Below are 12,257 nucleotides of genomic sequence, written 5' to 3'. Positions count from 1 at the left end.
CACACTGTGCGCCAGCAGCGTGCGCCACTTGTGCGCTAAATTCTATGAATTACCCCCTCAATGTTCCCTGATTAACGTGTGTTAGGCAGAAACCTGTGCAGTTCCCTCTGGGACCACTGCAAAAGTTTTAAGACTACAGGTGTTTGGCAGTAAACCCACTTGGTAGCAGTCTGTACCACACAGAGTCACTTGATAGCTGTGGCTGAGCAGTCAGACTTCCCTCAAGAAGACTTAGGCAGTATACATAGTATTCACAATAGGTCAAAAGAACACAGTAGAACAAGCAAACACTGACCAGATCTTGGTGTAAAAGAGATATAATTATTTATTTAAAAACACATCTAATAAAACACACAGGTACTAATATTAAGCAGTTCAAAAACACGGTCACTAAACGATATACACTCCCTTAAAAGAATATTAGACAAGTCTTAAGTAAAGTCCCACTTATTTTCAGACGGCTGTGAGCGCTTAACCAGATGGCACTCTAATAATTTGGTTTAAAAGGGAGAGAAAGGCAGAGCATAAATTGAAACAGATCCCAACACTTTCAAAAGAACACAGCAAGAGAGAAAGGCAGAGTCAAACCGTGAAGTTAGAGTTCAGAAAGCCGGATCCACTTTAAGAGGATCAGAACTAAATGTGTCCAAGGTCACACGTTTGAAAAGTGCACAAAAGTCTCGAAAAGGTTCAGAAAGAATTGGACCAAAAGAAAGGGACCAGTTAAATGGTCAAGGCGGCCAGCCCAGTCCAGAAGGTTAAGGGATTATTATTACCTTGTAGCAATCTTTAGAAAGGGAGGCCTGGCGGACACGGTACCTTAAAGTGGTGAGAATACTCCAGCGGGGGCAGTTGTTCCTGGCAGCGGATGCAAGTCGGTGCTTCGTCCGGGGGAAGAGAGGATCTCGTCGGGGAGGAAGACAGGAGTCCGTTGCACTGCCAGGGAAGAAACCAACTGCGGAGTTCTCAGTTAAAAGGAGCAGTCCTTTTAGTCGTGGTCCAGTGGTAAGTGGCTATCCGGTTGCCGGGGTGCTTGGCACGGGCATTTCGACTAGGGCTGTACCGAATAGCATATTTAGTATTCGGCCGGATACCGAATAGTTTGTCAACTATTCGGCCGGAGCCGAATAGTGAGCCGAATAGTTTTTTTTTTTTAGGCCCCCCTATGCAATACAATCTCGGGCCACCAGCTTTGGCCCGGTGGCCCGACAAACACAACATTATTGCGGTGAGGCCGCGGGGGTTCCCTGAGGCCCCGCAGCCTCACCGTGGTGAGGGGGATGGGGGGCACCGAGGCCGCCGGTGTCGGCAAAGTGCCCCGGCGGCCTCATGAGTCTGGGGGGGCCGCTCCTGTAGGAGCGGCCCCCCAATGCAAAATAAACGTCGGGCCACCGGCTTTGCACCGGTGGCCCGACAAACAAAACATTATTGCGGTGAGGCCGCGGGGGTTCCCTGAAGCCCCGCGGCCTCACCGTGGTGAGGGGGATGGGGGGCACCGAGGCCGCCGGGGTCGGCAAAGTGCCCCGGCGGCCTCATGAGTCTGGGGGGGCCGCTCTTGTAGGAGCGGCCCCCCAATGCAAAATAAACGTCGGGCCACCGGCTTTGCACCGGTGGCCCGACAAACAGAACATTATTGCGGTGAGGCCGCGGGGGTTCCCTGAAGCCCCGCGGCCTCACCGTGGTGAGGGGGATGGGGGGCACCGAGGCCGCCGGGGTCGGCAAAGTGTCCCGGCGGCCTCATGAGTCTGGGGGGGCCGCTCTTGTAGGAGCGGCCCCCCAATGCAAAATAAACGTCGGCCCACCGGCTTTGCACCGGTGGCCCGACAAACAGAACATTATTGCGGTGAGGCCGCGGGGGTTCCCTGAGGCCCCGCGGCCTCACCGTGGTGAGGGGGATGGGGGGCACCGATGCCGCCGGGGTCGGCAAAGTGCCCCGGCGGCCTCATGAGTCTGGGGGGGCCGCTCCTGTAGGAGCGGCCCCCCAATGCAAAATAAACGTCGGGCCACCGGCTTTGCACCGGTGGCCCGACAAACAGAACATTATTGCGGTGAGGCCGCGGGGGTTCCCTGAGGCCCCGCGGCCTCACCGTGGTGAGGGGGATGGGGGGCACCGAGGCCGCCGGGGTCGGCAAAGTGCCCCGGCGGCCTCATGAGTCTGGGGGGGCCGCTCCTGTAGGAGCGGCCCCCCAATGCAAAATAAACGTCGGGCCACCGGCTTTGCACCGGTGGCCCGACAAACAAAACATTATTGCGGTGAGGCCGCGGGGGTTCCCTGAAGCCCCGCGGCCTCACCGTGGTGAGGGGGATGGGGGGCACCGAGGCCGCCGGGGTCGGCAAAGTGCCCCGGCGGCCTCATGAGTCTGGGGGGGCCGCTCTTGTAGGAGCGGCCCCCCAATGCAAAATAAACGTCGGGCCACCGGCTTTGCACCGGTGGCCCGACAAACAGAACATTATTGCGGTGAGGCCGCGGGGGTTCCCTGAGGCCCCGCGGCCTCACCGTGGTGAGGGGGATGGGGGGCACCGAGGCCGCCGGGGTCGGCAAAGTGCCCCGGCGGCCTCATGAGTCTGGGGGGGCCGCTCCTGTAGGAGCGGCCCCCCAATGCAAAATAAACGTCGGGCCACCGGCTTTGCACCGGTGGCCCGACAAACAAAACATTATTGCGGTGAGGCCGCGGGGGTTCCCTGAAGCCCCGCGGCCTCACCGTGGTGAGGGGGATGGGGGGCACCGAGGCCGCCGGGGTCGGCAAAGTGCCCCGGCGGCCTCATGAGTCTGGGGGGGCCGCTCCTGTAGGAGCGGCCCCCCAATGCAAAATAAACGTCGGGCCACCGGCTTTGCACCGGTGGCCCGACAAACAGAACATTATTGCGGTGAGGCCGCGGGGGTTCCCTGAGGCCCCGCGGCCTCACCGTGATGAGGGGGTATGGGGGGGGGGGGGCGTCACTTACCTGGTGATTGGGTCCGGGTGCTGGCATAGGAAGTGAGGGACGGGAAGAACTGTTCCCTTCCCTCGCTTCCTATTTCAACAGGTTAGGCTGGTTCCTCTGTGGTCAGACTGCAGAAGCCAATAGGCAAACAGCTTGTTTGGCTTCTGCAGCCTGAACACTGTCAAACATTCTATGATTGGCTGTCATCTCCCAAACAGGGAGAGGGCAGCTAATCATAGAAAGTGGACTTCGGCTTCGAGTCCCTAAACAGAAACTATTCTGCCGAAGCCGGATAGCTGTATTTCAGCCGAACTTCGGCAGAATAGGGACTCGAAGCCGAAGTTCGGTACAGCCCTAATTTCGAACACAAGACGTCCTGGGATGTGAGGAAAAGAAGGTAAACTGGTTGTGCCCACCAGTCAGGGGAAGAAGACTCTCCAGCCGGGAGATCTTCTCTGTCGTCGGGAAGTGGTGAGTCGGTTCCGCAGGGCTCCACCTGTGGTGTTGTCGTAGCAGGTCGGCTCAGCTTCTCCCTCATCGGATTCTCAGGTCCTGTCGCGACTTCTGAAGTTCCAGTCCCAAAAGCCCTGCTTTTATGCAGCACACCCCCATTCACTCAGCGTAGCTGTAAATCAAACATGCTAAGTGGTGAGCCGGCCGGCTCACCACTTGGGCCAATCACACAAGAGTGCGACTTGAGTTACCGAGGTAACTCAGTCCAGGGTGTCTAAACCCCCTCCCACACTCCATGTGGTACCCAGACAGAGTGGCACCACTTTTGGAGGCTTCTGTGGAGAAGCCCGCCAAAAAGTGAAACAAAGGGCTCGACTTGGGTTGGAGTCACAGAAGAGAACACAAACACCATTTTAGAATTGAGTCCTGGCAAAAAATTCCAACCGGCAAATTAATATTAAATAAATAAACCGGCGGTATGTTCGAGGCTATGAGAATTAAATAATTAAAGTTGGTAGCCTCGAACAATGGGAAAATCCCATAGAGATATATTTGCGGTTGAAAATAAAAAGTAGTATCCACTGCCACCAGCCAAAACTCGATCGGTGGGACGGAGACGTGCCCCCTCGACTAACAGACCCTGAGCAACCGAATTACCCCGACTAGTATGTCCACAATATGATGGTTTGTACTGGTTTCTGTTCATAATTTGGGACTAGTAAAGCCAATGGTGACTTTACATGCCCTGGGAGACAGTAGTCAGTCCCAGGGTATGGAGTGTATGGTGGGGTGTCACTATGACACCCCTGTGTCACTGCACGGAGGGTGCTGTGTAACACACATAGTAAAAACACATGAGACCCTATGGAGTAAAGGACCCCATAGCCCATAAAACACATTGGGCCTCATTACGACCCAGGCGGTAAGTTACCGCCTGGGCCGTGACTTTACTACGTTTACGCCATGGTGGTTGGCGGATTTACCGCCCCATTCCAATCTTGGCGGGGTGGTAAATCCCCATTTTCCCATTTTCCCTTCCCCATTCCCATTTTGCCCCATAGGGCATAATGGGAGTGGGGAAGGCGTTAATTACACCACCGTAAATTACGGTGGCGTAATTAACATCAAGGTCCCTTAGCGCCATGGATTTTAACACCTGCTAAAAGCAGGTGTTAAAACCTCCATGGCGCTAAGGGACCTCGGAATCAGGCGGTAAGGGTCGGCGCTGTTTACGCCGCCGTAAAACCCTTACCGCCTGAGTCGAAATGAGGCCCATTAACAGTCAAAGGAGCACCACAAATCATGTCCAAGAGTGGGAGAAAAAGGGTCTCACTCTTGGCAGGAGAAAAAAACAAACTCCAGAATTCCAACAAAGCTGCTGGGGACTCACTAGGTTAGCGAATTTGGCCTAAACAGAGAATTCTCCCTAACAACGTGACATAAAGCTTGATAGAATCTATGTTGTTTTACCGCAGTATACATTTGCCAAAACCTCAGCCCCCCAATATAACACTGCCAAAAAACACTATTTGTGTGTCCTCTGTCCCTTTTGCAGGGATTCTTCAGCAACCTCCCATAGGCCCCTCTACTCTTACTCCAAATTGGTCTCTACTCTTACGCAGAGGACATACACAAAACCAGTTATTCTCACCTTCCCGTGACTCCGCCCAAGAGACGGTTGTCGCCCCTCCTCTCTGCCACTCCACACCACCAAGTCCCTAAACCCGCACCTCTCCAGGCTGCTGCCACTTCCTGCTACAATTCAAGCATGCGGTAACACCGACAGGTCCTGCGTTCGGCAAAGCCCGTCTTTGGGGATTTCAGATTCTGCAAAAGTGTGCAAAAGAGGATGCCATCTGCACTGTGCAGTGTGATTTTTCCTGGCTCAAACCTTGGTTGACCAATGACCTGCAGTTTGGTAGTTTAGATGTTGCTGGCAGATCGATGAAATTAAATATATATATATATATCTGGATGAAGAGGTCAAAGAGGGGTGAGGAGAGAAGCAGATGATTTTATTTTATTTTTGTGGGTGGGTAGTATTTGAGGTGGGTAACATAATGTTCCCTGATTAACGTGACAAACTCTTATATATATATATATATATATATATATATATATATATATATATATATATATATATATATATATATGAATATATATGAACTATATATATATAAACTATATATACATATATATGTGTGGGAGATGGGCGCATGATCAGTGCCTGGCCAAAAGCAATTGACCCGGCAGCCAAGATTCCTTCTGACGATACCTACTGAAAAGCACCATATGTTCCAACAGTTTACCTTCAATGTTGGACGTGTTTGAAGGAATCTTAAAAGAGGAATTCATTGTCTCTTCAAAAGTATGTGCTTTTAGCAGGTAGATACATTATTCGGAAGGATGGATTTCTAAATAAACCACTGCCCTACAGTGAGACTAACTGGCATCTCAATGGAACGACTGCCATGTGCTCAGAAGGAATGTGTTTTTCCTTTCTTACTTATGAAAAGGATGAAATCACACGAAGTATGGTATTCGCATATTTCTAGAATGGAAAGCATTTTAAGTGCCAGATTGATCCAAGTACTGGAGTGCCACAGTAGCTGCGAAAGGAAATGAAGAGTCGCCGGCACTTCTGGGCTGGGCTCCATGGAGGACATCTGTTTCAAATTCATCAGAGTAAAGTGGGTGTTGATGGAAAGCCTTTAGCCAAAAGGACACACATTACACAGGACTGATTTCGATTAGACTTCCCCGTCTAATTTATGACTTTTCTGGTGTAAAACTAGGTGTCAACAGATTTTCAGACAGCTGCTTGAACCAGCTTGGCTGCATTTCATTCTGAAGCCTATGCATCATCCTGGGATCGTTGTCTTGCAGCCTTGATATTGTGAATCTTATGCAGAAAGTCTTTCTAAATCCAATTACATTGCCATAGCATGCTCTGCATTGCATGGCCAAATCATGCTTCCAATATCATGGGAATGGTCAATGTCGCGATTTTAGGGGCCGATATTTCACTGCGTTTTCCTTGAGGAATATGCACATGGCAATGCGTGTAGAAAAAAAAAAGCTCATCCTGCCCACGAAACATACCTCATCCTTACTTGTTGGAAATCCATATACTTCATTTTCCTTTGTAGGGTTGAGCTATAGTCATTTACTCATACCCACATGGTGTGAGTGAGCGCAATTGAGAAAGAGTCACTAAAGAGCCGCTACTTCATATATATTTATATTTAGCGTTTTATATAGCGCTACGTACCCTCGGGTATCTGAGCGCTCCTTATTTTAACCCAGTTGGTGTCATGCTTATTTATCGATCTCGGGAGAATGAAAAACTGCGTTTGGCTCTGTCGGGATTCGAACATGCTTCAGCAGGCTCTGCACAGAGTTCAAAGCAAGGGCTCTACTGGCTGTGCCATCAGACCAGACTACTGTCGCCCCTGCATTAATTTTGTCAAAATTAGATTACTGCAATGTGCTACTACTAGGCGCATTCAAAACAAATCTCGCAAAACTTCAACTCCTACAAAACATAGTGCTGAGAACAGCACTTGGCATCAAAAAATCTGACCATATCTCTAAGATTAGAAGGGAAGTTCACTGGCTTCTTATCAAGGCAAGAATACTCTTCAAAACTCTTTGTGTCACACACAAATGCCTAGCTAAAACGGCTCCTACATACCTCACCAACACAGTTATGCTGAATACCTCAACAAGAATCCTGAGAGCTAATAACAGCTCCCAAATCCATGTCCCACGCTTCAAACGCACAAGGGCGGGGGATGTAGTTTTCAGGTCTAAGCCCCAAAAACTTTGAACTCCTTCCCAGTGACTTTGTGAAAGGAGCCAACCAACCCAAGATTAAAAAAAACAAAAAAAACAGGCTTTTCAACAAATACTAGACCAAGACCATATGCATCACCATGGACTTCAACACAATACCATTCCCTCCCAAAACTGGAGGTTAGACAATTTCCCTGAAATCTACCTGCAATTAGACTTCCATTGATTCTAAGATCTAGTTTTCTACTCCGGAACCTCCTGCATTTACTGTATTATCTGTCTATTGTTATTATTGCTATTGCTTGTGTAACAACTCTCTCACTGTAACCAGAGATTTAAGCTCCCTGTAACCTACGCCTTGATACCCCTGGGTTTGGGTGAAAAATAAATGCAAAAAATAAATAAAATAAATAAGTATATCGGAATTTGAACCATCAGAACTGAAGAGGTTTCAGTGGGCCGCCGAAGGGCCAGTTCATAACCATGGGAAGTTCTCAACACAACTAAACTACAAATGGAGATTGGCGTTGGCAGAGCTGCATGTTTTTCAGGGAGAGGTGCTGGGAAACAATTTCCTAGGCCGACCCACGGCCCTGGAAATTAAGATTGCTGCTGTGATGTACACAATGCTATAGATCCGGCGTGTGGTCCCACCCCATGGGTCTCGCACGTAGTCGCAGTGCCCAATGCCCAAACAAGTGTCCTTTGAAAGAATTCACCTGTGTGTGGACATGTGCCAGGCCAACAAAGCCATCCAACGAGAACGACATCTTGACATGCAACTGGATGACATGGTGAGCATGCTCAATGGAGGCAAGGTACTCATGAAACTTGATATATAAAGGATACCAGCAGATACAGCTAGATGAACAATCATGCTACAAATCCACTTTTGAAAAGCATTAAGGTTTGTTTTTGGTATAAGCGGCTAAGCTTTGGGATATCGTTGGCTGGTGAAATCTTCCAGGAGAGCATTAGGAAGGTAATTCTGCACATAAAGAATTGTTTCAACTAGAGTGACGACATTTTGGTATTTGGGGTTGATCTCGATCAACATGACCGAGCACTACATCAAGTGTGCACAGCTCTCTCAATAGCGGGGTGGACACTGAATGCTGACGTGTGCATTTCATAAGAAGAATCTGAAATTCTTCAGACATGTGTTTTCGCAGGAGGGGATATGCCCTGATCTGGAGAAAGTGACTGCAATTGAAAATTTCCCACCTCCGCAAGATGTGAGTGAGGTGCAGTAATTTCTGGTGATGGGTAGCTATTGCAGCAGATATATGAAAGAACTTGCCACCATTAGCACACTATTGAGAGAATTTACCAAGCAAGGGGGCGAGTTTCAGTGGAACCAATCATGCAAAAAGGCATTCGCACAAGTCAAGACAGACATTGGTTCTGCTGAGTGCGTGGCCTAAATCAACCTGGCCAATTTACTGAACATACAGTGGATGCAAGCCCAGTAGGACTGGGAGCTATTCTTGAACAGCAGACACCCGGCAGGAACAGTCCCAGAGCCATTTTTGCGTATGCCTCCAAAAGCCTGACAGAGGTAAAAGAAAGTACTCACAGACAGAAAAAGACGGATTGGCCATCATTTGGGTGTGCAACCATTTACAGATAAGTGACCGACCACCAGGCATTAGTCACGATTTACAGAAATCCTCAGTGTAAGATGCCTCTTAGGAATGAAAACCGGGGGTTAAGATTGCAGGACTTTAATTTCACCATGGTCGATAAGCCGGGTAAGGAGTACTATCCAGCTGATTTCATGTCTCAGCACCCGCTTGGAAACTTGTCCCAGCACCCGCTTGTGAAACTAGACTGTGACCCATCCATGGCAGAGGAACACATCAACTTCCTGTCTCAGGAAGGACTCCCGAAGCCGCTTATGATTTCCATGGTGAGAGATCATACTATGAGAGACAGGATACTGCAGAAGGTGAAGGAGCTTATCAAATCACAAAGATGGATGGACAGTGAAGTAGGACACAGAGAATGGAACCAAGAGGCATGGAAGCAAGAAATGCAGGCCTTCAAACAAGTGAAAGATGAGCTGTCAGTCAAGGCCGACGGCCTTGTGATGTGCGGAAGGATGATCATCATACCCACTGACCTGCAACAGCATGTAGTGGACTTGGCACCCAAGGGGCATTGGGGAATGGTAGCCAGAAAACTGCAGATAAGAGATGCAATGTGGTTCCCACGGATTGACTCAGTGGTGAAAAACACTGTAAATAAATGTCACCTGTGTCAGTGCACTTTGAAGCCCAATATTCCGGAACCACTCAGAATGTCCGAGCTGCCAGAAGCTCCATGGACCCATGTGGCGGTTGATTTTTGGGGATTGTTTGGACGGGGCAAGTACTGGATGGTGCTAAAAGGACGAGTTCTCCTGCTTCCCCCTTGTACAAATGATCTCATCTATGTCAGCCAGCACCGTATCCCAGAACTCAACATTGTATTCTCTGCATGGGGCATTCCTTACACGTTAAAGTCAGACAATGGGCCTCCATTTAGCAGCCTGGAGTTTGCTCGGTTCATGAGCCACATGGGCATGCGACACAGGAAGATCACGCTGCTGTGGCCGCAAGCCAACGGATTAATCGAGAAATTAATGGGGAGTTTGAAGAAAGTACTGCAACAAAATGATCTGAGTCCAATATCACTAAACCAAGCAGTGTGTAGCATTCTTCGAGATCACAGAATTTCACCACATGCGACGGCGGGTAGATGTCCCTCAGAGTTAGTGTTCCAACGAAAGGTGAAGATGAGACTGCCCCACAGAGAGGAGCCCCGGGAGACCAACCTCATAATGCTACAGGCTGAGGATGCAGCCAGAAAACTTGAGATGAAAATATATGCTGATGAAAAACGAAGGACAAAGTCATCATTGCTGCAACCTTGGGACAAAATTCTTGTGTGTCGAAAGCAGGAATGTAAGTCAGAGTCAAGATTTGATCCAGGTCACCTAGTCATCACGCAGATTAAGACGCCCATGGTAAGAACCTGATCCCTGGGCAGGTTGATCACACAAAATCTATCACAGTTCAGGCTTTACTGAGAAGGAGAGAAGGAAGTGAGGACGAGAAGACGAGTGAGGAAAATGAGACCGACAAGATGCATTACACAGCCTCTGAGACTGATCGGGGAAATATGAGACAACTGAGTAATGGGATTTTGTTTTGCCCGAAAGGGGGAGATGTCGTGTCTGGCGCGGACATTGTTGACCCGTCGTGACGAGATGAGCTTGTCACGCTGAATGCTGCAAATCAGGTTTGCGCATGCTCCTGCTTGTGCAAGAGAAGTCTGCCACGTTGGGCAGAAAGTGAAAGTACAATAACGAGAAAGTAACATATTTCCACAACTCAATGTCCCTCATTTTGGCACCCTGCATGCTGAGGGCCTGGAAAGGCACATACACCTTGTCTTTCAGTAGTGGACAGGAAAGTGACGTTGCACAGAGGAGGGAGAAAATGTAGTTGCAAAAGATGTATTGTGCCAAGGTTCAATTTTTTGTGAGGGAAATTAAATAATAGATGATGAGTCCCATGAGTAGGCTCGAAAAATTGTTCAGTCTACTGAGTGGTAATACGCTTAGAAGAGAGGTGGGTGAGATGTGGATGAATCTCCCTTATATTTAAGAGCTTGCTGGCCACAGTGGCAGTGATGTAGTTTGGCACTGGGGTCGGATGAATAATTTGCAATCAGGCAATGTTGTGACTTGAATGTCAGAGTGGCAGCTGATGATCTGCTTAGAGATGTCCAGGGTGGAGGAAAACGTGGAGAAGAGGATTTGACTGTCATTAGCAAAAAGGTAGTATGAGAAGCCAAAGGATGAGATAAGTTTGCCCAGCGAAGAGATTTGAAAAGTGAGAAAGATTGGGCTAAGGGCTCATCCTTGAAGGGTGCCCACCTGAAGTGGGCGTGGGGAGGAGGTGATAGAATTCTTGGTTAAGGAGCACTCAGAGAGTTCATCCATTTATGTTCAGTGTCCTTTATGCCAACAGAGGGGAGAGCTTGGAGGAGAGAGGGTTGATTCAAAATGGGAAAGGTGGCAAAGAGATCATGAGGATGTAGGAGAGGTGTAAGTGATTATCAGAAGTAAGAACGTTCGAGAGATGGATGAGGGCTGCCTCTGAGGAGTAGCAACTGCGGAGCGCAGTTCTAAGGAAACGCGCAGATCATTGGTCACCAGGTTGCAGACAGTGCACTTGAAGATAACGTGGACAATGATTTTGGTGTGCTGAGACAGAAGGGAGGGCGAGTGATTGTTTGGGTGAGCAGTGCTTTTGTCAGGATGAGTATGGCCGTGGACATCGTGTCGCATGCTGGGAAGTTGCCACATGACAGGGAGGAAAGGCGAGGGCATATGTTCTGACCTTGCTTGCCTCCTTTTCTATCCACAGCTTGTGTTGGCTAGCACCTGTTTCATTTTTCGGATGGTGTGATCCTGTGATGTTCTTCTATTCCTCAGTCATTAGTGGCCTCCATTTCATCCACATGGTTTAATGGAGAGGGGTATTTTTTTGTTCCCTTTTAGGTTATAAAATATTCTTTAAGTCCTATATATTTCCCATATTCGCTTGACTCCTCTTGGACAGTTTGGCTTTTTAATGTTATTTCTTATTGCTGTTTTTCACTCTTTTTCTATTCAAGTGGAAGTCTATTCTTATGCCATTCACTTTGCATAATGTCCTTAATTGATGCACAAAACGAGTTACACTGTATGCCAAATGTGTGGCAATAAGTGGAAATTGTGTGTTGATCCCATTTGGTCTGGTTCGTTTTTGTCTTTAATTTTAGTTAAATATGGATGAATTCTTCAATGAAGTTTGTAAACGTATTATGCAATGTTCTAATTCTGTGTGTTTTTAACATGTTCTTTTTGCTCGCAATGTGTATATTGAATCATTACCTATATTTTTCAATATGAATTGTGATTCAGTAATATGATGTCAAATGCAGAGTATCATGATATCTCAGACTTACTGCTATGCAATTGATTACTTCTATGTTCTTGAATAATGAATTGTGATTGATCTCACGTGGGTTTCCTCCTTCTGCAAGAGTGAATT

Source organism: Ambystoma mexicanum, chromosome 4p (assembly GCF_040938575.1).
Source record: "Ambystoma mexicanum isolate Mex_15411 chromosome 4p, UKY_AmexF1_1, whole genome shotgun sequence".
NCBI classification, from domain to species: Eukaryota; Metazoa; Chordata; class Amphibia; order Caudata; family Ambystomatidae; genus Ambystoma; species Ambystoma mexicanum.
The sequence above is the reverse complement of the archived record's forward strand: the minus strand, read 5'-3'. Positions refer to the sequence as shown.